This window comes from Lynx canadensis, chromosome B2 (genome assembly GCF_007474595.2).
Source record: "Lynx canadensis isolate LIC74 chromosome B2, mLynCan4.pri.v2, whole genome shotgun sequence".
In the NCBI taxonomy this organism is placed as follows: domain Eukaryota; kingdom Metazoa; phylum Chordata; class Mammalia; order Carnivora; family Felidae; genus Lynx; species Lynx canadensis.
The window spans coordinates 118,339,280-118,348,329 of record NC_044307.1 but is presented as its reverse complement, the minus strand read 5'-3'; the positions used below and the strand labels follow the sequence as shown (position 1 = coordinate 118,348,329).

Genomic DNA, 9,050 nt, shown 5'->3' with positions numbered 1-9,050 from the left:
GATCCAAGAGCGGTTTTGAAAACAAAGCAACAAAGTCTGCAGTTAAAAAAACACTGTTACTCATTTCGAAATGGTAGCTTTTCTTATTTAAAAATAAATACATAGAACCCTAGTACAGGCATGAACAGGTGGTATTTCCATCCACTGTCAGTCACAAGCTCACCTATTCTGAAAATCAGTTTTGCATTTAGTATCAGGAGTCTTTAAGACATTCGTACCTTTTGACCCAGGAATTAATCTCTTCCACAGATCTCGCTTAGAGAAGTAATCTGAAATGTGAATAAAGATTTCATCAAAATGCCATGTATAATGCCAGATATTTGGAAATCACCTAAAGGTCCAATTTTAAGAGCAGTTAATAAATTGTGGTGTGTCCACACAATCAAATATTATGAGACATGAATTAAGCTTGCCTAGAAGTCGGCAAATGTCTTGGACATAAGGTTAAGCAAAGAGCGCAGGTTGTAACATGTTATTAACTATGGAAACAATTCGTTAAAAATGAAGAAGAAAATGCCAAAATATGATGGGTGCTTTGGGGTCACTGGCAAATTTTCTCCCTGATTTTTTATACTTAATGCATTTTCCAAAGTTTTCGTTGGGAGCATCTGTTGCTTTTATGATTAGAAATAATAACATCTCTTAAGAAATGCTAAGTAACTCGACTGCATTACAAATACTGGCACAGGTGTGTTCACACAGCGGATCCGATATGTGGCTTGCCAAGTGAGCCCAAATTTGTGCCTCTCCTGTGCCTAAATCTCAGAGAGAGAACACTGAGATTCCTTGGATTCACCCTGCACTTCAGCCCAAAGATGCTGATTCTCAAAAAGGAAAATATTCCTTAGCAGCTGCCAACCTATCGGCACCTCTGTAATTAGCTTACTATTTGCAAAACAGCCTGCTCCTTCTCAGCATTCCCTTCATCGCAGGAGCCTCTAATATTCTTTACCGACTCTGGTATCTCCGCCAGCTTTATTTCAATGTCCTGTAATCACTCATTTACTTCTGGCTCCACTAGATTATGAAATTCTTGAGACCCTTGTCATCCTGACACTCACAGAATCTAGCTGAGCCCCTAGAAAACAGTGGCATTTAATCAATGTTGTTAAACAAACCATTACAATATAGGAAGAAAATCCACTCAATAACCCCCAAGAGAAACATTCCCTAACAGGACCCTCTTGTAAGGGAAATCTTGGTTGGTATATGGAATCAGAAACACATTGGGATATAATTTCCAGTTTATGAAAGAGCGGAGCCACCCCCGACATTCAGGAGCTGTCCTGGCGCTCACAACCAGGCCCCGATGTGCTCCTGTCGATGGAAACAATTTCACAGAACGTCAACACCAGACAGGCCAGTCTGTGACCATGACGGTGCAGGACAGGAACAAGGCCATTCTGTAATCATATCTGAACACAAACAAAAACGTGGATATTGTCCAAAATGACCAATATCCCTCTAATCTGGCTAATGAGTAACTGCTACTTCCTTGCCAATAATAGTATTAGCCTCTCTCGTCTTGTCTCCTTCTAGATAAGATTTATTAAGATACAAAGTCATAGGATTATCCCTGCTTCAATCCAGAGCAAAGCCCTGCTTCTTTAAACCTTCTCCCAAATCACATAACACAAGCTCAAATCTTAAAATCTTATAATTAATTTCTAACACACTCTTACTGAGACGCCCCATATCTCCCTATGGTATACCTTCTCCCTTGCTGAAACGAGTTGCAAAACCCAACCTGTTCAACCATGGGTAATTCCTGGTGGCCTCTGGCTGGAGAGAACTGATAAATTCTTAATCTTACCTGCAATACTCTCCTCTCATCTCTCTGTTCATACATAGTCATCAGAACTCACTTCCTCCCAGACACCTCCCTGGATTGGCCTTCTAGGTTTTAGATGGTCCCATTCCTTTTAGTCTCCGTAACATTTGTGTTTAACTGCTACTATTAAGTTTGTATTTCAAAATACTAACTAACACTGTGGTCTTGATTGCTCTCTGAAAAAATCCTTCTAACTCTAAAATCATATTATTCTATTGTGTTGCTTTAAAAGTTTTATGCATGGTTGTTTTACCTCTGCAGTTCTCACATATGGGCCTAAAACATATATTTTTATATACCTTCACATTCCCTTTCCAGTTATCATAGATAGATAGATAGATAGATACACACACAAAGTCCACTGCACTTAAGATCTACAGTCACGTGTCTAAGCAGTTAAAAGTTTGATCTTGGATTTGTTGGGAAATGACATGATGTCACTCATATTCTATTAGTAAGCCGTTTCATTTAGAGTATCTTCAAGTAGAGACCTTTATAGCTGGTGGGTGCTCCACATACTTACTATATTCAGTATGTGCTAGTGCTCTCTCTCCTGCCCCCCCCCCATCTCTGCGTGTGTGTGTGTGTGTGTGTGTGTGTGTGTGTGTGTATCATATTTCAGGGCAAAGTACCTGTACATATAAAGGTAAATTCAGGCCACGGCAGCTGGCAAAGGTTCCTTCCCTTCAACAGAAATCAGTGACTAAAATTAAGCCTTCCAAACATCTGACTTGCTGATGTATCTGTCCTGCATAAGGATAGAGATCCTGCACCAAGGGGACAAACCTACTGGATTATTAAATTCTCTGCTAAAGCCGGATATAATCCTGCTGGACAACTCCCTTCAGATGACCTGTACCCCGCTCACATTCTGATGACTCAAAGTTCACTCCTGATCTCCTTTCACAACCACATGCCTTGCTGACTTCCCCATTTCTATCACCCAGACTTGACATTGACCTTGCCTGCCAGGGCAGGGATGACTCCCTGAAGATCCAGAATCAGGTCTAGATTCAGACAGAACTGGGTTTCCATGACAGCAACCTCATCCCCAGTGTGGCTCCAGGAGCTCAGGCAGATCATTTAACCTTTCTAAGGCTCTAGCTCCTGGCTCAAAAGAAAAAAAAAAAAAAGCCATAATATTTACCTGCCAAGGACTATAATGAAGATTTGGTGAGATTATGTATCTAAGACACATGTCAAATACTCTACAAATGTTAGCTCTTTTTTTTTTTTTTCCTAATGGTCCCTGACAACTAATAGAATCTTGTTTCCCTCTGAGGACCCACCCAATATATGTTCTTACTGCCTTACATCAGGAAGGGTATTTAAAGCAGAACAGATGGCAGAGTTCCTGTTCTCAGATCAACATTCAAACCCCAGTTGTTGTATTGATCTGCCCACCTGTTCAACTTCCTGATACCACTCCCATCCACTTCCCTTGCTACACCCCAATTCCCAAACCAAGAACCTATGTATGTCCTACTCTTGCTTTGGGATTCCTGTCCATTTTGCTGCTAAGCATGGATGTTCTCTACCTTCGCCTGGATAACCTCTATTCCATCCCCTCTGGAACTCCTGTCGCTGTGGTTGCCTGTTAGAAGACTCGACCTTCAATTTAACCTCATCTACAGGATTGTGACCATGGGCTTGAGAGGTAGCATCACACGGTTTATTAAAGCACGGATATTTGTTTTGGACAGCCAGGGTTTGAAAATCCAGTGCTACCACTTAATGACCACATAACCTTGAGCAAGTTATTACGTCCCTAACTTTCGGTTTTCTCACCATGGAGGGATTTTATGAGATTTAAATCATATAATCATTTTAAGGCATATAACACAGGATCTGGCATACAGGTAAGTCCTCAATAAATGTCAGTGCTACACATGTAAAGATTTTGACCGCCGGACTCACAGTGACCATTGGCCTCTTTTCTACATCGTCCAGTTGCTATGAACCTACCCACAATACACAGCCTTTCCACCTGCTGGCCCAGCTGATCATTCTGGTCTGGTCCCTCTTGATCCATTTCATCCCACAAATGCTCTGTCCACACAGATGCTCCTTTATCCTGACATACACCCTTACCATACTCTCATAATGTCACTAACACATGCCAATATATAATTTTATGCCTCCTAAGTGATAACTCTATTCTATGCCTGCTGCCTCCCCTTGGCCCATCTCCCACAACCTCAGTGAATTTCCATGAACAACAGTTCTGTGTTCATCACTTCACTGTCCTGTTCAAACTTTTGCTAGATTTATAGCGACCAAAGTAGGGGGTCTCCAATCCCATGATCTCTAGATGACTGGGACTTCTGATAATGAAATCACCAGGCTGGAAATAAAGCACAAGGATATTAACTAAAAGTATATAGAAATGGATAAATGGTAGACTCCTCATCTGGCAACCACAACCTTTCAGCAAAGTCTAGACATGGAGAGTGTTAGTTCATCACTGGATTTTGTCTTGGCTGGGAGGAAGGTCCCATTTCTGGAATTTGCATGGTCTTGGACATCTGAGTTGCCTCCATGTGTAATCTTCACATCACTGTTTACGGGGTCTGTCCCACAAAAGGAGAGGGCAATCCTCCTCAATAATGTTGTTTTTGATTAGCAGCATCATCAGCTTTAGAGAGGCACAACTGTATGTGATCATGGGGGAACTGTCCATCATGGTGCCCTTATCAGCCTCCACCCCACCACCAGCACCACATACACAGGATGGGGCACATGACCTAACATATTGCACTCTCTGGTGGATGTGGACTGATTCAGTGACCACCAAAGCAGGGCCAATCAGAGCTCTTCCAGGAAATTTCTATGAATGGGACCTCTAAGAAATAAGACCTCTCTTTTCTATGTCTCAAAAGCCCAAGAATATAGGCTGGGAACTACTGAGAGTCAGCTTTCTAGTACATAGAAAGGGGCCTTGGAATGGAGCTGATCCGGAGACAAGTGGAGCTGAGAAATGGGGGGAGAGAGAAAGGACCCTGACAAAGCCGCGTGAGTCTTTGGGTTCTCACCATGAGTGAAGCAAGGTCCATCTTTGGACTTTCCAGTCACATGAGCCAATAAATCCTTTTTTGCTTAAGCTAGTGAAATATAGGCTCCTCACACAAATAATCAGATGAATGCTGACGAACTCCCTTCACCAGGAACACAGAATGGGGTGGGGTTGGGGGGAACTTGCTCACCCTTGGCAATGCACTTAATGCTTAGGGCAGAGATGAGTGTACAGCAGGAGGGAACGTATAGACACACATCTTCACATCTTCACACCTTGCTCACATTCTTATGACTCCTATGTAATTTTACCCCCAGTGACAAAGTTTCCAGAGCACAACTTGCTACTAGAACATATCCTATTAGCAGTGCAATGATCCCCAAATCCCCACCTTTCTATGAGAATTTCCTTTTCCCATCTGCACTCAAAGCTCTTGGAAGAGTCTTATCGATGACCCTGTAATCAAATCCCCAGAATTCCTGCTGGGGAAGGTTAGGTGGGGAGGAAGCATACAGAAATAATCAGACTAAACATCAACAATAAGATTCAAGACATTTCAGGAGGTCTCGAGATCCCATAATCGCAGACTTATCTTCCAGAAGGCAACCTAAATTTTTATTCAGAAATTTGCACCTCCACTAAAATCTGACACCAACCTTATCACTCTGTCCCATTAACACAGGGTTTCCAAAGCACGTTCTAACTTCTCCCATCTCTACAATTCTGCAGAAAAGCAATGAGGTGCACTGGTGCAAGCATGCTTTGCAGTATTAGTCCTGGCCTCGGCACCTTTACGCTCTAATTACCTCCTGGGGATGTTGTGAAAAATCAATTGCCATTATTTGCAAAAACTCATGAAAAGCCATCTAAGCAACTAAGCCAACTAAGCAAAAGTTGGTATTTATTATTTTATTACATATTACAAATAACAAAGATAATCAATGATGGGCCAGATGCCAGGTGCCCCTTTACCTTGTATTAGCATCATTATTACCCCTTCCCTGTGCCCAGCATGGTCTCCAGCTTGTCCTCCCCTGACCCAAACTCTACTCACTGCACCCTTCGCACACTACATTCTGATTTCTCCCTCTCAATTCCACCGGAACCCATCATACAGCATTTTAAAAAGAGGACAGAAGATCATGGTCCAAAGCCCTTGATCTGCGGATAAGGGAATGTGGGGACGAGGGCACACACAGAAACCCAGAAAGGCCAAGGAACATATCCATGGCCACGTATTCAGCAGCCTGGTCAGGACGACAACTTGGGTTTTCCAACTCCCCATCCAGGGTTCTTTGCAACCCACCGCACTGCTCCCAGTATGCACCAGACCCCCGGTGCTCAAGGACCATCCCAGGTGCTCAGGGATCTGTGACACGCTCTCCAGCCCTCTCCTCACCCGTCTTTGGCTCCCAGAGGAGTCCATTGGCTAGTAGGACAAAACAGCTGTCCCTCCGTGTTCTCTGAGTGTTTGCGCACATAACAGACCTTAGCAGACAAAACCTGTCTTAAGTCCTGAAAGGGAATGGATATACTTGACAAAACTACACATCATATACTCCTTAATAAAATGAGGGGTCCATCTCACTGCAGAATTGTTTTTTGGTGTCTACATGTTTGTTTTTTTTCCCAAATGTGTTTTGCTTGAGGAAGACTTTCCGTGCTGTCTCCTGTTAAGGGAGAGTTAACAGTCAACAAAATTTATTTTAAAGCTGCCTTCCCTTTTAGACTCTACATTGTGTTTAGTAACTAAAGTGCATTATTAGGAGGACTTATTAATTTATCTTCTACTAATTTTGCTCAAGAAATGTAAAAGGTGACATCTGCTTTTATCTTTGTTCTTATCTGTTTTCCTAAGCTAAATATGTATTTTTGTTTCCTTTATGCTGAGAATCTTTACGGGAATGAATGGATTTAAACAATCAGTTCAGCCTCACTCCCCCCCCCCCATGTATGAGTAGTTCTCTCCTTCTGCCAATAAGCTATTGCTGAAACCACCCAAGTCTGACTATAGCAATCTAGCCCTTGGAGCACTCAAAAGCTTCACTAAAAATTCCTCCAAGTTAAAATAACAAGTGTAGTCATCCTTCCAAACAGTGATCTTTCCTGAAAAATCCCTTCTGATTATGGGTGCCCTTGGGATGCCTCATACCTTTACCTGGACCAGACTCAGGAGCAACAGGTAAAGACTTTCTGTGCCAACCGCCTGGAAATCACACAGAGACTTCCCAGGCAACAACTCGCTCCTTCACTGAAGGCTTTCCCAGCCTAGGATACAAAGCTAATTATAACCAGGGTTACAAATTACAGCTAAATCATCCTGTAATTATGAGCTCTCTACTAGGACTTGGTTAGAGAAAATCATTCCTAACACTTCAGTATACATTTGTAAGAGTAAAAAAAAAAAAAAAAAAAAAAAAAAAAAAAAAAAAAAAAACTCATAATATTAAATTGCTAAAACACTTCCCTATAGTTTCCACTTAAATATTATTTTGTTTAGAAGGACTCCTCTTCTTCACTTATGCTGTTTGAAAAGCAGGAAACTACAAGCAGTTGCTTCTATATAAACAGCAGAAAAACAAAGGTTTAAAAAGTTTCAAAACTGAGCCTACTTTTCACACAATGGTAATATATTCTAGAGTCAGTAGCCAAGTAACAAACTGAAGGTCATTTGATAGTAAGTATTTCTATAATGCAAGTCATGACAAACCATCATAGTGAGTAGCTTTCACAGGAGCTGGGAATATTTACGTATAAAGCCCCCCAGAAAGTGTACCTCAGAAGTTGGTTTCACTGCAAATCCAGAAGAGTTGAATATTCTTACTGACAAATAAGAATAGTTGTCGATTCCTTACATGTATTCTCTATATACAGTTGTCCACGAGTACTTCTGAAGGTCTTCAGAAGAAAGAACAAGGTGAAGAGACACTTTAGTGCAACATTTAGTTCTGAAATACACCAGGCTAAGGTGGACTGGGATGACTCCAATTAGTAAATTACATACATGTGAAGCATGTGACTTCCTGGCATTACCAGTACCAGGTACTGAATAATGAATCCTTTTTTTTTTTTTTTTACAATTATCACACACATACACTTCTCAATCAAAATCTAAGGACAGTACATAGACACAGAGAGCTTGCACCTACACAATGTGAAAGGCTGGCTTGGACAATTAATTACAGCAAAAGAATGATTACTGAAGCAAATCTTGCAAACCCCAAGCTCTTTTTCCTGAGGGCAGACCAAATGACTGCATGGGGAGAAAAGTAATGCTGAATTTGGCAAATAATTGCTTCGCCTCCCCATTTCGCCCAGGTAGATACTACCACATACTGCTTTAGGAATCCTTGACTACACTTTGCTCCTGCCAAGGACTACTATAAATTGCCGCTGTGGACGTCTTCACAGAGAATGCTGACTCTCTGGAACGGAGACAAAGGAGGGTGTAGCTCGGAGAAACCTAGCCAGGCGCTCCAAGGCTCTGGGCTACCGGAGGCTGCTGCCCCGCAAAGCTTCTCTTGCGCTCTCGGCGCCGGGGAGTCCGAAACTGATGGCGGACTTGGTTCCTTTCCCAAACTTCGGGAGACGGTGTTTACCCTAACTCTGGTGGCTGAAGCAGGGGGCGTGGGGGCGAAGAAGCGCCCCGCTAAGGCTGCTGTGGCTGTCCACCCACCTCCCCGCCGCCCGGCAGCACCCTTCCCTTCCCCCTCACCTGTCCTGAGCGCGGGGCCTCAGGGGTCCAGTCGCCTCTCGGGACTCGCACTGCAGGAGCAGTTGGGACGTCGGGCGCCTCCGGAACCAGCGAAGGAGGCGGCGGCGGGCTCGGGGGCGTCAGCGGGAATCTCGGCAGCCGCGGGCAGCCTCGGGCTCCCTCCCCATCCCGGCGGGGCTCGGGCAGCGGACGCGGCGCGGCCACCGAGCGCGGCTGAGTCAGGCGAGGGGGCGGGCGGGGGAGGGTGGGGGGCTCCCCTACCCCCGAGCCGGGGGGGCGGCGGCCGCCTCGGGGCGGGGGACGTGCCGCTGCTTGTGCCCGCCGCGGGTCGCGGGGCCGCCGGCCGCCGCCATCCAGCGCAGGAGCCTGAGCGCTCCAGCCCTCGGAGGTCACCGGGTGCGGCGCGCGACTCGCGGCTCAGGCGTCGTCGCCGCCTCCAAGAAAGACAAAAGGGACCCGGGGGCTGGGAGGGGAAAAGTTTTCTGCTCGGC

At 44.3% G+C, this 9,050-nt stretch overlaps 1 non-coding gene across 1 annotated transcript; it reads right to left on the bottom strand.

Moving 5' to 3' along the window:
* Positions 1-218: 218 nt before the first annotated feature.
* Positions 219-8,626, bottom strand: LOC115514387. Its single transcript, XR_004343695.1, has 3 exons — positions 8,560-8,626; positions 7,621-7,742; positions 219-269 (listed from the first exon to the last, which is right to left on the bottom strand). It is a non-coding gene; the product is annotated as an uncharacterized LOC115514387 (transcript).
* Positions 8,627-9,050: the final 424 nt, after the last annotated feature.